Source organism: Botryllus schlosseri, chromosome 9, assembly GCF_051294905.1.
Source record: "Botryllus schlosseri isolate E-star chromosome 9, Bs_hap1, whole genome shotgun sequence".
NCBI classification, from domain to species: domain Eukaryota; kingdom Metazoa; phylum Chordata; class Ascidiacea; order Stolidobranchia; family Styelidae; genus Botryllus; species Botryllus schlosseri.
The window spans coordinates 10,182,258-10,200,354 of record NC_137244.1 but is presented as its reverse complement, the minus strand read 5'-3'; the positions used below and the strand labels follow the sequence as shown (position 1 = coordinate 10,200,354).

Sequence of the window (18,097 nt, the reverse complement as noted above, 5' to 3'; positions counted from 1 at the left end):
GTCGATGTGTCGCGACTTCTTGGAATCGTAAGCAACTGTATTCGTGGCACATTTACACGCGTCAATTTCTTGGAATAGTATTCGGCAATATGCGCGGCGCATGAGCTTTGCGTGATCGTAGGCCTTTAACGATGCGATATCTGTATTATCAAGTTGCATTTGAAGAATTCCCTAAAGTCATTGACTAATTAATGATTACACAGTGTTATAGTACACACGAACATAGTCTTACATTTATGTGTAATAGCTCGAAAAAGGTGTTGTCAAGTCTCGAAATTTAAGAGAGAATCGGCGGTTATATTCTCAAAACAGCTCAATACGGCTAGTTTGCTCAATAGCCTGGTGGTAAGCGACGTGAAATTATACCCAAACAAGCCAGGTTCGATTCTAGCTAAGGTAAGTTTTGACGTGGCAATGAGTGACATAGGTGCAGCAATCGACATCGCGCTGGCTGACGGGCTGCTGCGCGTCATATAGATGCGGCAATCAATGCAGTGATGATGTGGCAATGGATGATGTGGCACTATAGGCATGGTGCGCAGATGATGTGGCGCAGATGACGTAGCAGATGATGTGGCAATAGGCTGATGTGGCAATGGGCATGCTATAGGTGCGGCAAGTAACGTGGCAATGGGTGTGCTATAGGTGCGGCAATGGGCGGATGATGTGGCAATGTAGGCGTGGCAATTAAGGTGACGTGGCCTTCTGTGATTGGTGCGTAACAATTTCAGGTACCCTCACTACTAACAGGAAGTGAACTTTTATGCTCATGTTTTTTCCAAGTTTTCCATATACAGATACCAATTTTCGGACCATCTGTCCGTAGTTGGGTGCTATGTGATCATCTAAAAAGTTTTATTTACTACATCTTAGGATAAATTCCATGCAGTGAACTCCTTATTAATATGAAATTGGAATCTTTCATCCGTATTCGGATATGAGATCTATCAAAGATACCGGATTTAAGCTCCTTGTTTGATAGGGATAGGCCTACTTTAGGTGCACCGATTTTGTTGACTAAGCGGAAGGTTGTCCATTTACAAGTCAAAAGAATGGTGACGCATATGAGTATTGTAGTTAAGATTTTCAAGGACAGATTTTAAAGCTTGATACTCCTCTTTAATCTTGGTAGAGTGACCAATTGATACAGGAGAATATGTATTTTCGTTGTGCAAAAGTACAGGCTTGACAAGCTGCTTTTTTGACAAACATATGTTTCGCACTAGGTCATATTAATATTGACAGAATGACTGAGAACGACAGGAGGGTTTTTCATAGTCAATTATCTATTTATGCGCAGTATAAAATGGGAAAAAACTACGATTTTCTTCCTATCAAGTGAAAAATACAAGAGTAAACATAGTAATTTTGGGCTTTTTTACGGGTACAAATATCTTCTGAACAAGAGCAAATCTGGCAAAACTAATATGATATTCGTAATCAGCAACCTCGAAAACCCAAGAAATGGCTCTCAGATGTTTTGCCAAACACTTTGTTCTCATTTTGTTGACCAGTGTTGGCAATACTCACAGCTTGGATTTCAAATGTATAAATGTGAATCGTGTGCTGTGAGTAGTGTTCTTTCCAAAGAAACAATCGGGGTGTCAAGGTATCGTTTCCTGTGAAGTAAAAACGTTATTTTTGTTGAAATGGTAGTCAGTTAAGTGGCAATTGCAACGATATGAACGCACCATTTTCTCGGTCATCCTCGAAATTCAACCGAAATCTGCCGTCTAATGGATTAGCAAAGAATACGAAATGAAGAATGATCGTATAATTGAGATGAACTGAAGCGAATTCCGTCGATAAGAAAGACCTCTCCGGCGGGTCTGCAATTGAGGGCTTGTTTAGTTATCGGCAATCTTATATCTTACCTTGTGGGTAGCGGGTTGACTGTATTTATTTACCAGTCTTGTGCGGTAACACAGCTTTAAGCATATCACGTATAATATGTTGACGGGCATTTGAATTCAGATTCAGGCCAGGGGTTTCATTAGAAGACCTAGTGGTAATTACTAGCGATGACGCAGACGTTCGCTTGGTGTTATTGATCGTTATGTGAGCTATGGTGCTTCAGAGCTTTGCGAGCGCAAAACAAATCTGGCACGTTCAATACTGCGAACATTTTAGCAATTTTCTCAATTAGGCCTACTCATACCATAGTGTTCAGAATTCCTGTATAACATACTGGTACTGTTTGTATCAAAGTGAATGCGTCAAAGGAAATTTAACAGAAAACTAAGAGGAGCTTCTATCGAATCTCGAGTATTCAGCTCGCAAGATCACGCTTATCTAGATGTGTATATTATAAATAATAAATATAATAATGATGTGACTCACTCCCGTCACTGCTACGTAGTTGACCTGGAAACTGGCTGATATGATGAAATCATGAGCCCCTATACATCCATGAAGACGCTTGAAGAGTTAGCAATGTCTTATACAACCACAAACTATATTTGCATCAAGTGATGCAATGTTGTTCGAGGATTACGATTCCGTCATCAGCTCTACAATAGTGGGTGCGAATGTGCGGTCCTCACAGACCCTAACGTCATATATATAGATGGATTTTACGATAGACTTGTTATATAAGAACCATCGTACGTTCTTGTACATAGCGAAACTTTCATAAAAGTTCGTGTTCATACGAACCTGGACCTCTCTGGCGTTCGCACCATCAACAACAATCCCAAATATGAGATGATATGTGTATCAAGTCTTAAAAATTAGTTATTGGATAGTGAAACTTAGTACAGTGTAGGTATTTTATTTCTCGATTCAAGGTGTGGCGTGAGCATAGCTTCAGGGGAACAAGCAATAAATTTTCATATGTAGGCTACTGATAAATTACTTCCGTTTCTTGGCGTGACAGCCATCAGCACAGGGAGTTTTTCGGGATACATGGACTACATCGCGATGAAACCATTAGTAAGCACATATTGTAGATAAGCATTTTACATTTAATAGTATACGATACGGTATGAATGGACAGCTTGGTAATAAATAGCGAACGAACACAAATAATCAAAAATGATTGCAAAAACAACCGAAATTACTGCTTCATTATATTGGGATTACCCACAGTAAACGATAATATCCTCGAATGGAGATGTAGCCTTCTCGTCGGCTGCCAATGAATAATTTGATATCACTTCACAAGACAGAGATTTTCCATTGTGTGATGACTTTAACTCTTTCGACGCCGCGTATCCCCATATGTTCGCTAGAGATTGTCTTCAAAACGCCGCGTATCCCCATTAGTGCGGGGCATGGACCGGAGCCGGATCGGATATCCGGCCGGATTTTTTCAATTTTGGTCGGGCCGGATCGGAGCCGGATCAGTATTTTTTCTGCTACGGCCGGAGCCGGATCGGAGCCGGATCAGTATATTTTTGATCCGGCCACAGCATGACTATAGTAACTTCCGACCACAGTGAGAAAATAACCGAGCCTTATCTGTAAAATCACTGAGCCATGACCCAAATTTATGCTAACTCATTCAATCGCAGCATTTATTATATAACTAAGCATTTATTACCTCCAACATCCTTGTTTCCAAGCTGTATGTGGTCGATGCGGTCACCTTAGCGTGCAGTGAGATGGCTGGTAATCCTAGTATTATAAGATCATCGAAAATAGCAGAAGCCTTGTATGAAGAAGGGAAAGCAAACGCGGTTGATGTGAAGGGAAATAAAAGTGAGGTGTGGAAGAGTTTTGCCTTGCCAACTGGCCCTGGCACCAGTGAAGTGAGGAGGGTGGTGACTACTCAGGATTTGTTCTCTGTCGGCATGGTGGTTTGATATTCAAGCATGAGAGAAAGAACAGTGGCACAACACATTAAGCCACTCATATCAAAACCAGATGCAGTGTATCGAAAGTCATACCATCAGCGGGCCAACGTTCAATGTCATCCTTTCTGACAAAAAAATCTGCTCCGCTTCCGACTAAAGGCCAAGGTACAATTGCTCAAAGCAGCCACATCATTCATTGTAAAGGATTTGAGACCATTCCGATTTTTAGAGGGGGATGGTTTTGTCGAACTTGCTCAAACATTTATGGATATAGGGTCGGTGTATGGTCGAATGAATGCAGAAGAAATAATCCCATCCAGGCATACCGTTAAAAGGGAAGTTCTAAGCCGTGCTGCACTGGAAAAGGAAAAAATTTCTATCATTGTGAAAGCGACTATAGGCGAATATGGGATGATTGAGCTCACCACGGATATGTGGGCTGATGTCAAAAGCAGACATTACATGTCACTGACAGCCCATTACATTTGCGAGGAAAAGTTGCACTCTGCAGCAATATCTGCAACAAAGTTTGAGGAGCTGAAATCAGGTGTAAATATGCTAAATAAAATCCAGGAATGTTGCACTGAGATTGGACTATCTAGCTCTATGCTAGACTTCTGTTATTTTATAACAGATGACGCAAGCAATATAAGATCTGCACTGACAACACATTAGAGACTGACATGTGCTTGCCACATATTGTCGACTGTCCTGCTGCACACGTTACAGCCCTCGATGTCCGTGCATAGTCACTGCCCTATAGTTCTGTCTGATACTGACATGATAGAAAAAGTTTCTGATACAATATCTCGTTGCAAGTCGTTGACCGCATATAGTTTACCTTGTCATTTTTAATTCGATACCAGCCTGTGAGTGTAGTTGTCATATCCCATACAAACCTGTGAGTTTTTGTTACCATGTAGCCTACCTTGTCTTTTTATATTCGATACCAGCCTGGGAGTGTTTATGTAGTGTTTGTGTTGTTTTCATATTCCATACAAAGCTGTGAGTTTCAATGCCATGTTTCTTTTTTTCAATATAACCTGAACCCATTGCCTACTACTGCATTTGTTGTTCACTGGAAATAGCTAGTCGTACATGAATATTATCGGAGTTTTTTGGATCGGATATCGCTCATTTCAAGTATCCGGCCTCGGAGTCGGAGTGGAGTCGGACCAGAGGATTGTGGAACAGGATCGGAGTCGGACCAAATAATTTGTCGATCCGCCCCGCACTAATCCCCATATGTTCGCTAAATCGAGAGAGCGTATTTTTGTCTCGAAAATCTGACATGCCGTTTTGCGTCCATGGCAGTCGGGGCATTGTGCGGTAATGAATTCAAAATTCAAGACTTGCTACCAAGAGGCAATTTCGCTGGATTACCTGTACGGAATAGTAACTTTATTTGATATATATTTCCACGACGGTAATGATTTTCAACAGATGTCAATACCTAAAGACATTTTACATCATTATCACCAATCTTTAGCGACACATCGCGCGTTAAGTTAATATACGGATCTACTGAAGCCACCAAGTCAGTACATGTACTGCGACAACGCAGACTTCACACCAATATATACGTATTTATTCAAGTTTTTCAAACGTAAAATTGCATCGGGAGATGACGAGGACTCAACGGAGACAAATAATGATGTTTTTGTGCAGATCGTTGCTTGTAATCGTACACAAATGGGCTCCGTCGGTATGTTACTGCGCCTGAAAAACAAACTTGAGTACCGGTACTACCAAAAGTCAAATTTTCGAGCCATTATTGTGGATTTGACGTCACAATGATAACCTTGAAGCATCGACGGCCGAAGATCATGTCGGCAGCAGTATTTCACGACGGTTCTGAACCTCCGCGTTGTCATTGAAAAGGAATTAACGATTTAAGGATAATATATTATCAATATATAATATAATAAGAATATTCTGTGAAATTTACAACGTCACAGCTAATCTATAAGTACCATAGAAACACCAACAAAATCCATACCTTGGCAGCAGCGCGCCTGAAATCAGCCAAACTTCAGTTCGTACCGAAGCCTGTCCTAGCAACACGACAGGATCAATCAAGGCACGTTACGCATCATTAGATAGATATCGTTCGCGGCTACAATACGGACGTAGGTACGTCTCGGTAGCTAAGGTAGCGACGAAGTTACGATCGGTTGAAATTGGGGTTATTTGGTGAAAATCGCGGCGTTTTGAAGACAATCGTCAAATTTAGCTCGGCGTCGAAAGAGCTAATTTGTAATTGCGAGGTAAAGTCTGTTAAAGAAAATACATTATCTTCGGAACCAATATTTTAGAAATATTACTTAGATCCTAGAGCTAGATGGTGAAAATGAATATCCCCCGTAGATTGTTCGGAAATAAATACCCTGTTTCGGTATATAGTATATGGTCCTTACCAAATTTCATATCATTTTAACGTCAGGGGAAAACAATGTTCGGTCGCAAAAAAGCGACGTTGAATGGCGAAATCTTCATTATAATTTATGCTACGAATACATGCCTATGTAAAATGTTATCGAGACAGTTATTCCATCCGTTGTAGTTCTACATTCGTTTTATTTACATGTAACCGGCCACGTTGGGCCAATTGAGATACTACTATTACAAATTGTTTCGCTATATTATTATTCAGTCGTAATCTTGTGGGGTTTTGAACTGATAAAAATTTTATTGACGAATGAATGAATAATTATAGTGATAAATTCCTGATATACTCCACTATTTGAGGAGAGTAGTATACTTCTTCGTATCGCTAAGACCGAAGAGGATGGTGTTGTACACACCGCCCGAAAGTCGTCTCTCCACGTAGCATGTAACTGAACGGGCACCGTTGCGTTACAACATGTATTCTTATAACCAAGGTTAGCCACGGTTTAGAGGTGCTAATGCCACACGCTTTCCTGTACACAAATAAAATTCTGGAACTATACGGTTCAGACCTCAATCGGTATCGGATTGTAGATGGGAAGCGAGTGTAGTGTGCTTATAGCGAGACCGTCACGAAACGGCTCTGCCATGTTTCTATTTGTCGGCAGTTTATCTGGGCTCCTCATCGGGAACCTCACTGTAATCGCAGTGTCTCTAAAAGCTTAGAAACTGCTGTAGGCCGCGCTATATAAGTCGCCAGCAAAGATCCGATGAATGGCGCATGAAACGGCGGGAGGCTGAGTGGAAGAGTGAGTGGAAGAGAAAGACGCGTCATGAAAATTGCATTGAACTGTTTCAAAAATGGCATGCCGTTGAGCGCGAGGTCTCGTAAGGCTGTAATCACTACTGTTGTTTCAGATATTACTAATAATAATAATAATTGTACCAGATTGTGGGTCGGAACTTTCGAAATTAAGGAAGAAATACAAGTGCTCATGCGCTGCCCGCGCATATTTGTACTTACCACATTGTCAATTTTGTAGATGATATCATGAGCTGCGGGAAAACCATCGGTGTAAGTACAATCAAACGGACGTTGCGATCCAACAGTTCGGTTCAATTGAATAGTTGTTAAGTTTCGAGGTGCTAAATAGATAATAATAAATGAACAACTCCTATTTTCGTAATCACTGCTCCCAAATCATGTGATGTTAGTGTGCAATGGCTGCAGATCCAAGAGAAGTAGCCTATATTGTTTTGGTCATATAAATGCGTTTGTTCTGAATATTTTCTGATCGATACCAGCGGTTCGTAACCGCCGTCCGCGGACTGGTGCCGCTCCGTGACAAGTTTCTTGTCGGTCCGGCGGATATATTAAAAAAAAATTCATCTCAATTCTGGAATGCAATAATTTGGGTGCTTGTCCAATAATTTGACAAAGGAACGTTAATTTGTAAATCATTAAAAGGTGTGGAACGTATTTCTCACACAGTTTCGCATTAGAGTTCACAACCGGGGGTCCCCTAGGGGTCCGCAAAACCGTTGAATTTGCATCATGATTGACAATATAATCGTAAGGCAGTTTCGCATCATAACTTATAAAGCTACTTGACTCACATCAACATAATGGCCGTCTGTGTTGAAATACACTATACTGTACCAACGTGTAGACCTACTAATACAAACATATTGCGATTTTGACATGAAGATAGAATAAAAGTTTTTCTTAATCTGTTATAAATGGATTGAAACCGCACCACGGAATTCCGTTTTATCTAGAGATATCCGTAATCACTGTGCTAAAAATCTTCAAGATGAGCTGCTGGATAGGAATGATTAGCCTGGACGTAAAATGTCCATTAAAAAATCCGTTTCTCAATTTTGGTGTCAAATATGTTGCGATCATAACTGAAGGTGTTGTCGGAAGTCTTGTACGTTATTATTCTATTTGCCTTCACCAATCTTTGTGGAAATGGATTCGGCTCACGTTTATATCAAATCGAACGCGCAGATTTGCAAGACACGAACAGTCGAACTCGTAGGCCTATGTCAAAAATTCAACTACAGAAATTGTTTTGAAATAATGAATATCTCCATAATTTCTAGGTATGTTATGATGTAATTTAAAAAAAATGAATTTACTGCTGTTATCACTTGTCTATGGATAGTTGTACAAGACAAACGGTGGTATAACGATAATTGATCTAATTTGAGCTTGAAAAAAATTGGGGGTCCGTGACGGTTCAAAAGGGGTCAATGAAAACGAAAAGGTTGAGAACCTCTACATTAGAGAATTCATGGCCTACTTTGGGCGATCGTCACAACTGTTCGAGTGTTATAAGAAACTGTCGAAAGGTGGTCTACAACCTGTTTTGGACAACTTCTATGAGACAGTCTGACGGATACGGAGACATTGAAACAAACATCAATTAAGTGACTGTCGGCAGTATAATAGAGCATATGACAAATAGCAAAGCCACATTTCTTTCAGAAGACAACTAACAATGATAATCAAGATTGTGGTCTTTAAAGGGACTACGCAAACTTCGCCTTGCAGAAGCATCAATGGAACCACGCACAAATATCTAGTATCAATAATGCATGCATCATTAAATGACGTTTACACTCAAGTAATCGTTATTAAATTCTGGTTGAATTTTAGTTTTGAAGGTTTACCGGTCCATATGACTTGCTTTGAAGTTTTACCGGTCCGCGAGTTCAACACCGTAGAAAACCACTGATCTATACCACAAGAGACCCGCGACTTATGTATCCCGTCTGTTCAAGTATACATTTAGGAAAATATCACGGTAATTCTTCAGAATTACTACTCAGCTATTGCTTTATTTGCCCTCAAGTTAATCGGAATGCTAACATTAGACAGACTGCAATATATCTATGACCAATAAGGGATGCCTGATATCCGTGTGACTTTCAGGAATCAGTTAAATCATGTGATATTTTTGTACGACAGCGCTTGTCAAAACTGCGCATCACCTGACCAACATTGAAGGTTTTCGCACCCTGACCAGACAGCATTATATGCGCATCGTGCTATTCCGTCGGCTCGTGTCCCATACAAATGGAACAGTAGTTGACCTTCTTCTGTACATGTGCATTTTCCAAGATCATGGAAGCGAACACTTCTTGAATTTTCGATTCTGTAATGAACGATGACACGAAAGAAATGTCATGTTATAAGCATGAACTGACGATATATAATACCACCACTAGCCATATTCATAGTAGCCTATACACTCTTATCACCTTTTACTAGCAGTAATTGTGTATGTTGCGTTTTGACGGGAGGCTGCAACACGTATGGATGGTTTACATGCTGTAATAAAAGTAAAAACGGTGATTAGTTGTATAACTGGATGATTTTAACATTTGTGTCATCTGATTCGGTTTTGCAAAAAGATCATTGACGGTGTTGAAAACATGCCGTGCACTGAAGGTACATCGGAACATCTTTTGGTCGGTTCTTGTATAGATAGCGGCTAGCCTAATCCATTTTTCATTCATACTGCAAACATCTGTTAATGCTGCCTGGCAAAATAAAAAGTACTGTATTCCACCTATGTGAATGGTTTCGGCGATGAAGAAGATTGCTTGGATTAGGATCGATAGTTCCTCATATACTCGAGCTGTAAGGCGGATTCGGATTCTCAGAAATCAATATCCGTTCATCACTGGTATACAGTGAAAGATTCAGTCAAGTATATGATTCTATTTTGGAAGAGAACGAGAAAGTTGTTCAGTAACATATAGTTCAGTGGCTATTATGACCTCGCGGCACCCTGTCGACGGGAATAATCATTCACGGCAACCTAACACGTGGAGTACCTGGAATGACGAATAGAGTAGTGTTATGTTGCTAGTCAGCCAAGATATAAGTTGGCATTACAGGTTACATAAACAAGCAATATCGGTCTGGTATAAAATGACCATGTCGAAATACCATGAACACTAAAAAAACAACGAGTACACCAAGTACTAGATTTGCCAGGAAGACGACTGCAAATGAAATAAAAATGTCATCAAACAACGTCACGTCAATTTTCATTGTTGTGCAGTCGGAGTTGGAGTCGTAGTTTCGCTAATTCCTCCCCTAATGAAGTCGGAGTCTCAACTTTTTAAGAACTCTTCGGAGTCGGAGTCGTGAAAAAAAACTGGCTGGAGTCGTGGTAATAGTTTTTAAAATGCTCCTGACTCCGACTCGGACTCAAACTTCTTTAATATGAAAACAAGTACTTTCATAGGTCTCTTAAAATTACTAATAATGAATAAAATAGGATTGTTATTTACCAACAATCATTGTTATTAGGAACGATGTGGATAAAATTAGACATTATTTGCAAATTGCAATTCTGTTGAATAGAGGAAGAACAGTGCAAGAAGCATCTTCGTGATAACGCAAAATTACTGATGCAATCACAAATTACTGGTGCAATTTTTGGAATTATGTCATGACACCGTGAAAGCGTAAATAACTCGTTTGATTTTGTTAGGGACAACATCACTTGTAAAATTGATTCAATTATAAGGAAACGATGCTTCCTACTTGATAAAATCAAAAATATTTACAGTAAGTAACGTCGACCTTATTTACCACATTTTCAAGCAACACCCCTGTGCAATCCTACCGACACACCGGTTGAGAACCACTGATATAGTAAATTGCGAGCATACTGTGAAAAGTTCAATTCTGAATATGTCGAAACCTTCTAAGGCTATAAGATTAGGACACTTATGCACTTACCCAAGACAGTCAATGTTATATTGTTTGTTACAATTTGTAAATCTGTAAAAAAGCGAGAAATCAACTGGAGTCCGTCGTAGCTTTCCGGCAAGTTGCTGAAGTGCCACATCACAAGTTTTGTACGGTTGCCATGATTAACAACATCGCTGCAACGACACGTTGAATATAGTTGATAGCGAATAATATGAATTTTGTACAGTAAATCATTTAAATATTTGAAAACCGCATCCAGTATGCGAATATTTCTTCCGGTGCATGTATTTTCACTCGTTGTGCACTCCCACCGAAATTCGTGGATTGTCCTGATTTCAATCGCACGGCGGGCAAACTCAGCAATTTCCGGTACAACATTTTGCTTGTACACTGATTCCCCGGTGGTGCAAATGAGTCAAACGCACGAATGCATATGCAGGATTTCAGCTTTAAGAGCTGCTTGCGCTCCTGGTGACAGGTTTATTATGGTTAAAGCTCGTTAGTAACGGCAGAATGTCAAACGACTCCATCACTCTTTCCTTAACTATATATGCACGGCATTTCATATGGTCACGCCACCAATGACACTATCAGAGTCAAAATAAATAGATGGACGTAACAGGTATCCGTTCGTAGGTGGAAGGCTATGTCAAATACTCGGAGAAACCAGTTAATTCTGCCAAAGTCAAAAGCTCCGTTTAATTCAGAAAAATCTCCGATTAATTAGGACATAAGCTCGCAATTCCCATCGTTACGACACAATAAATAATATTTCGTTCTCTAGACAACATGACTGTTGATGGTGAAACAATGACGATCCATTGAGTAAAAATCGACAATGAACTCATACAAAGCCTTGCCGTTTTAGGCAAAATTACATCCGGTTTACACAACAGAATTGTCATTGGTATGCCTACAAAAAATGCCATTTCAGCCCTTCCACCATGATTTAGTACTGTAATTTTAAGAATTACTGTAGTATTTTAAACCCTATATGTGTGTGTCACACGGTAATACAGTGTGCACTATTTTTTGAATCGTTTGATACCGAAATCCTTTACAATAAAATTTAACCTGAAGGTAGGCCTATAAATCTTAAGCAATTTATGCGGTCAGTGCCAATTACCGCATTAAAGTGAAATCAAATTAGTTCCTCGTCGTTCAGAATTTGAATATTGCAACGAACAACACATTCATATTCGCAATTTGTTCACTCAAAGCTTTTCAACTGACACTCATCAGGAGTGGCCGTCAGTAAATACGGAGATTGCAATTCGAAATATAAAGATGAAAAATAGATGGTATGAGGTAAGAATGGTATAAAAACGAGAATGAGAGAATTCCAAAATCGAGAGCGTCAAGCCAAAATTCAGTTAGCGCAATACGAAATGGCTATAATATACAGCCAGAAACGCAACGCTAATGAAATACACGGAGAGAATGAAGCCGGTCCTTTTGTCGAAAAAGAATCGGTTGCTGGAGTTTTATTATAGTCGATTCGAGAACCTTTGAATGGAGCAGTGAACGTCCTCGAGCAATAATTAAAAATCTGTTAAATTGTGTGTAATCGCGATTCATTTAGTACGCAGCAGTACAATATTTTTATTGTGCAATCGGCCTCTACGTGTGACCATGGACCGAACAATTGATTTTCCACTTAATTCCAAAAAAATCATTCCTCCACTTAATTCGGCCAGAAGTGACCAGAAAAGAATTAATATTAATAATATAGCTTTGGTGTGGTGAACTGGCGCAAAGATGAAATTAAAAAATTGGATACAAAGACGAGAAAATTGATGACAATGCACCACATGCATCACCCAAAATCTGATACACAAAGACTGTACATCCCCAGAAAAAAAGGTGGTCGAGGACTACAAGAAATTGAACAAACTTTCAAAACAGAAATCATCGGCTTGTCACAGTACATCAACAACAGCGAAAACATTTACTGCATACTCATTGCACAGGAAGACAAACAGCGCAAAACAAAATCTCTGAGCTATCGTCACGACAAGTACGTCAGAGAAGTCAACATGGAAACAGCTAACCTGTACACTGCTGAAAACACTGTTGCCAAACCCACAACAATAGCAAAAGCAGCACGAGTTCAGTACAAAAATGCAATGCTCAAAATGAGAGAAACGATATGGGAATCGATGCCTCTTCATGGACAGCACAAGAAGTTAACTTCACAGCCCCATGTAGACGAGCTTTCATGGACCTGGCTATCCAGCTCTGGCCTGAAACCGGCAAGCGAAGGATTCATTTTCGCAGCACAAGACCAATCGCTTCCTACAAAATACTATCGCAAAAGAATTCTGAAGCAAAACACAGACGGCAAATGCAGAATGTGCCACAACCAAAATGAAACTGTAGCACATCTCATGTCCGGCTGTGGTGCACTTGCAGCTACCGAATACACATGGAGACACAATAGGATTGGTGACTACATTCATCTTGAATTATGCAAACATTTTAACTTCACCACTTCGACAAAAAATTTGTACGATTACAGCCCAGCACCAGTGACAGAAAACGACCAAGTAAAAATTCTGTGGGATGTACCAGTTATAACTGGCCGCGAAATCAGGAGCAACCGCCCGGATATAATCGTCAAACTAAAAAAGAAAAGAGAATGCTTATTCATTGAACTGGCTGTCCCAGCTGATCACAACCTACTGCAAAAAGAATCAGAAAAACACTCCAAATACGCAGACCTCAAAATAGAATGTGAGAAAATGTGGCGATGCAAAATAAACATTGTACCGATAGTCATTGGTGCTACAGGGGTCGTGAGCAAAAAACTCATGAGGCATATCCAACAAATTCCGGGTAACGTTCGATTCGACATGATCCAAAAGATCACATTATTGGGCACTGTGCACATTCTTCGGAAGGCCTTGAATGCACCACTGGACTAAAATTACACTTGTGAATCACAGCATAATTTCTGTAATTTCGATTCTTCATCTTCAATCATCTCTACCTCTGCTCTGTAACCCTTGCCAATTCTTCATCTGCTGCAATTCTGTAATCTGACTTCTCCGTGTATTGCATAGGAATAACAATTTGAATGTATTACTGAAATTTTAAAAATTTACTCCAATCTCGCCATTTTCCTTTGGGGGCAGGTTGCTCCCCGGATTATGTGTGTATCTACCAGTTTTACTGTGAATAAAGAATATAATAATAATATAATAATTTAAAGAGCGCCGAATATAACAATATATCATTGCTACACTAGGGCGCTGTACATAAAAGGCAATTAAGCGGAGTGGACAGTATTTTCCATCACTTTTTTGAGTGAAATTGTCATAATGACTAGACTAGCTGCTGAATCATAGTATCTGACTATGGTTTAGAAAATTGCACCAATTTGCAGTGGGTCAGTCATTTTGCGTTGGTCGCAAAACTCCTTCATGTAATTCCGTAAGCAGTCACCTTTGATAGACCGCAAAAAGTATACGATGCATCTGCGTTTTAGCTAATTATTGAGTATTTTTCAGATGTTTATCTTTTACTTGCACTTGAAGAAGTTCTGACATGTCTTGAAAATCGAGACTTGTATTTGTAATTGCGTAAAAATTGACAGCTTCACATCTACGTCTGCTTGGGTAGCAACCTTGACTACTTTTACGACGTCTGATTAGGACTTTCCGTGAAATAAAAGCTGACGGTACGCGATAATTTCTTGCATTGCTATGTCCATGGCCCATCATGTCACATACATAAACTGGAAGTAGAAGGCCACACATCTAGCATATGTAGGACTGCAGTTTAGTAGAATTGCCAATATGTCCTCGCGGACCGGTAAAACTTCAGTATAAATGTTGCGGCCCTGTGATCCTTCAAAAACCAAAATCGACCCCAAATTCAATTACGTAAAACGCATGCAATTTATTTTATGCCATTTGATGGTAGGCATTTATACGTGGTTCCATCAAATATTGCCTTTTAGTCGGGTTATCATATGTCCTCGTTTAAGGGATTCTGCCTCTTTTTTCAATAAATTTAAAGTGTCCCCGGACGACGCCCAAATGTCCATTTTTGGAAATGTGTCTTCTTTCTTTCAAGGTATTGGAAGTATCCTCGAACTCGAAGGATGTCCAAATGTCCATTTTGGGGGAATGAGTCCTCTTTTTCGATAAACAGTGTTAAATTGCGAGCAAAACTTGAACTCCGACGCAGCGAACGCCAGGTCTGGCATGAAACTAAACGGGAAATGCGGCCCGACGGGTGTTTAGGGAGTGAGATCGGAAAATGACCTCATTTCAGTTAACACGCCTAGCATAAGTTGGAAGCTGGTATTTCGGGAGTAGAGTCGGAAAAATGAACGTTTTTAGTCAACCAACACTGTTACCATACAAAGATTCCATATCACGCGATTTCTCCTCCGCTATTATAGCTTTCAATTTGAATGAAACGTGTCCTCTTTTTCACATCTCAAAATATGGTAACCCCACTTTTGGGAACTAAACATATTTGTACCTGGTTCTATTCAAGTTCCTACCAGGCGATGCTCGCGATTTTACTGGCTGTGATTGTTCGTTATCCTTTGAAAGAAATGCGACTTTCCTGTTACTATAGCCCCTGTTATTTTATCAAGTATCAATCAATTGCACTGTCGGAGCTTAACGAAGTTTGTTCAAAAGCCTTAATGACTTTATTGAATTTGAGCGCGTGGGTCGTCAGCTTTGAGATTAGCAATTATGTTGCTTTCGGATTGCTGATCAGTAATTTCCTCTGAACAAGCAAGTGTGGCGACGGGTGTCGTGTATGTATCCGTGGGTGAGTTATCCATAGCTACTCACCTGCTCCCAGACGCTATGGTACCTCACAATACCAAACTCCGTTACTATGCAACATTTGAGACTGATTTTTGGGGGTTCCAGGGCCCTGAACAAAATTTATATTTTCGCAACCAGCAGCGTGGTAGCTTTCGATTGATACACGTGTTATCAAATTAGCAAATTCACAAGATGCGGAATTCACATGATATGGAAAATGCAGAACCAATACTTTCCCTAAAAACACAAAGAACTAAAAATCTACACGTCTCCATTAGTCAAAAGACTACATCCGTTCATACTAGGACCGACATTGAATATTTATTCGATATCAGTATCTAATGCCAGTCAACGACTAGTTAAAACATCGGGCAATGTCATTACAAAGAAAAGAGCAGCCTTGTCGTCTTCCACCCTGGGATCAATTAGCTACATCGATCGGTTCATGGAAATAAATTGCTTGCTAAGTCCAAGTTGGTATAATTACTTCAGATAGGGGTGGGCTTGGTCTCTGAGTTTCTAATTCCTTTTTTGATTTGTTTCAATGAATAATCAATACCAACCTGTGAATTTTTTTAATGTCATGTTGTTGTGTTGCAATTTTTATTAAAAACCTGCGAGTTCTTAGCGTAATGCTTCTTTTTTGCAATATGTCCTTTACCCGCAACGCATATTCCAGTGCTGTGTTTAAAATATAGATATTGTCTCAGCACCCAACAAACTCACCCAACTAATTCGATATTGCAAGAATCATGGGAAGATATATACAGCTTAATAAATGAGAGATTTTCAACCTTTCGATCCTTAACCAGTGTCGCTGACCTTCGCGATTTCCACGCAACTGGGCAAGTCATATCAAAAACCCCTCCGTGGATTGCTCAAGAACCTGATGTAGACTTTATCATTGACAAAAACATTTGGCAGAAATTCCCTGCAGAAATTGTTTTGGTGGTATTCCGGGACCACATTTTCTCGAACTACAGTGATCATACACTTGTATATACGGATGGTTCAAAGACATTGTCAGGATGTGGATATGCCGTACACATTCCCCGGTTGAATGTAAAATTGTCTGAGACGCTTCTGAAATGTTTTTAAATATTTTATGTGGAGTTGCATGCCATCAAGGATGCATTATCATGGGCTGAAAGGAATACGCAGTGTAAAATTGCTATATTAAGTGACAGTTTGAGTGCCCTAACCGCCATAGCCAATCATGAATCGGTCAATGACTGCGTTGTGAACGATATATTACAAAACATTGCAGAACTTCAAAATAACAATATATCGATCACGTTCATTTGGATACCTGGGCATGCTGGAATTCGTGGCAACGAAATCGCTGATCAATTAGTCAAATACGGTGATTCAGGAATGGATTACGGGAACAATCAATTATTACGGTGGTTCTCAACCTTTTTGTCTTCGCGGACCCCTTTTGGACCGACACGGACCCCGCGGACCCCCACGAAGTTTTAGTTCAAATTTAGCTGAATTATCTTGCAATCGTCATATGTCTTGTACAAATGACAAATGACTTTCTTGGTAATGGTTTTCTCGGTAATGGTTTTCTCGGTATTGACCGGACACCGGCCGGCGGGCCACATTATCAACTAACGCGGATAACACTCCGCGGGCCGTATGTTGCCCATCCCTGGCTTATAGTTATAAACAGAAAAAAATGACCTCTCTTGAAAATAAGATCATACTATTTCATGTAAAAAATGGGTAGACTTCTTTAATTTCAAAGCGATTTCTGCAGCTGCAGTTCCGGAAATACGTGGTCGTGTCTTGAAAATCCGAGCCATTAGTTTGATATGAACGAGTGCCGAAAATCCATTTCCGAAAATATGGGTGGTGGCGAATGTAATATTAACGCGTAACGCTTCTGACGACACATTTGGGTATGATCGCAACTAAATATGGCACCAAAATTGACAAAAAGATTATTGAACATATAACGTCAAGCCTGATAATTTCTATTTAGCTGCTTATCTTGAAGTTATTATGGAAAAATGGTTGAGTATATCACAGGAGAAACGGATTTTTGTAAACATTTCGAAGTCACCGTGATTGACCTTAATCATCTAACTTTTTCCACAATCGCCAACAAAACATCTCAAAACAGCAGCATTTTTGTATCAGTAGGCTATTGACTATTTAGCAATAAAATGAGTATGCACAGTAGGATATTTTGTCGCAGATTGCCATTCTATTGATGTGAGCTCCGGAGTTTTACTATTGATGAAGCGAAACTGTTTCGTGCTTTTCCGAATTTGAAAAAATAGAATAAAAATTGGGTTATCAAACATTTTGACGCTTCGCGGACCCCCTGTAAAGGGTTCGCGGACCCCCAGTTGAGTACCACTGAATTATTACCTCTGCGTGTT

General features: G+C 39.9%; 1 long non-coding RNA gene and 1 pseudogene across 2 annotated transcripts in view; both read right to left on the bottom strand.

Moving 5' to 3' along the window:
* LOC145446050 (uncharacterized) overlaps positions 1-18,097 on the bottom strand; it is a 106,578-nt gene that overhangs the window by 14,198 nt on the left and 74,283 nt on the right. The gene's annotated exons all lie outside the window — the stretch shown is intronic.
* Positions 751-11,082, bottom strand: LOC145446055 (uncharacterized; annotated as a pseudogene). The gene is made up of 7 exons (XR_013917189.1): positions 9,450-11,082; positions 9,180-9,343; positions 7,207-7,328; positions 6,045-6,068; positions 3,086-3,194; positions 1,692-1,829; positions 751-1,619 (listed from the first exon to the last, which is right to left on the bottom strand). The product of XR_013917189.1 is annotated as an uncharacterized LOC145446055 (transcript).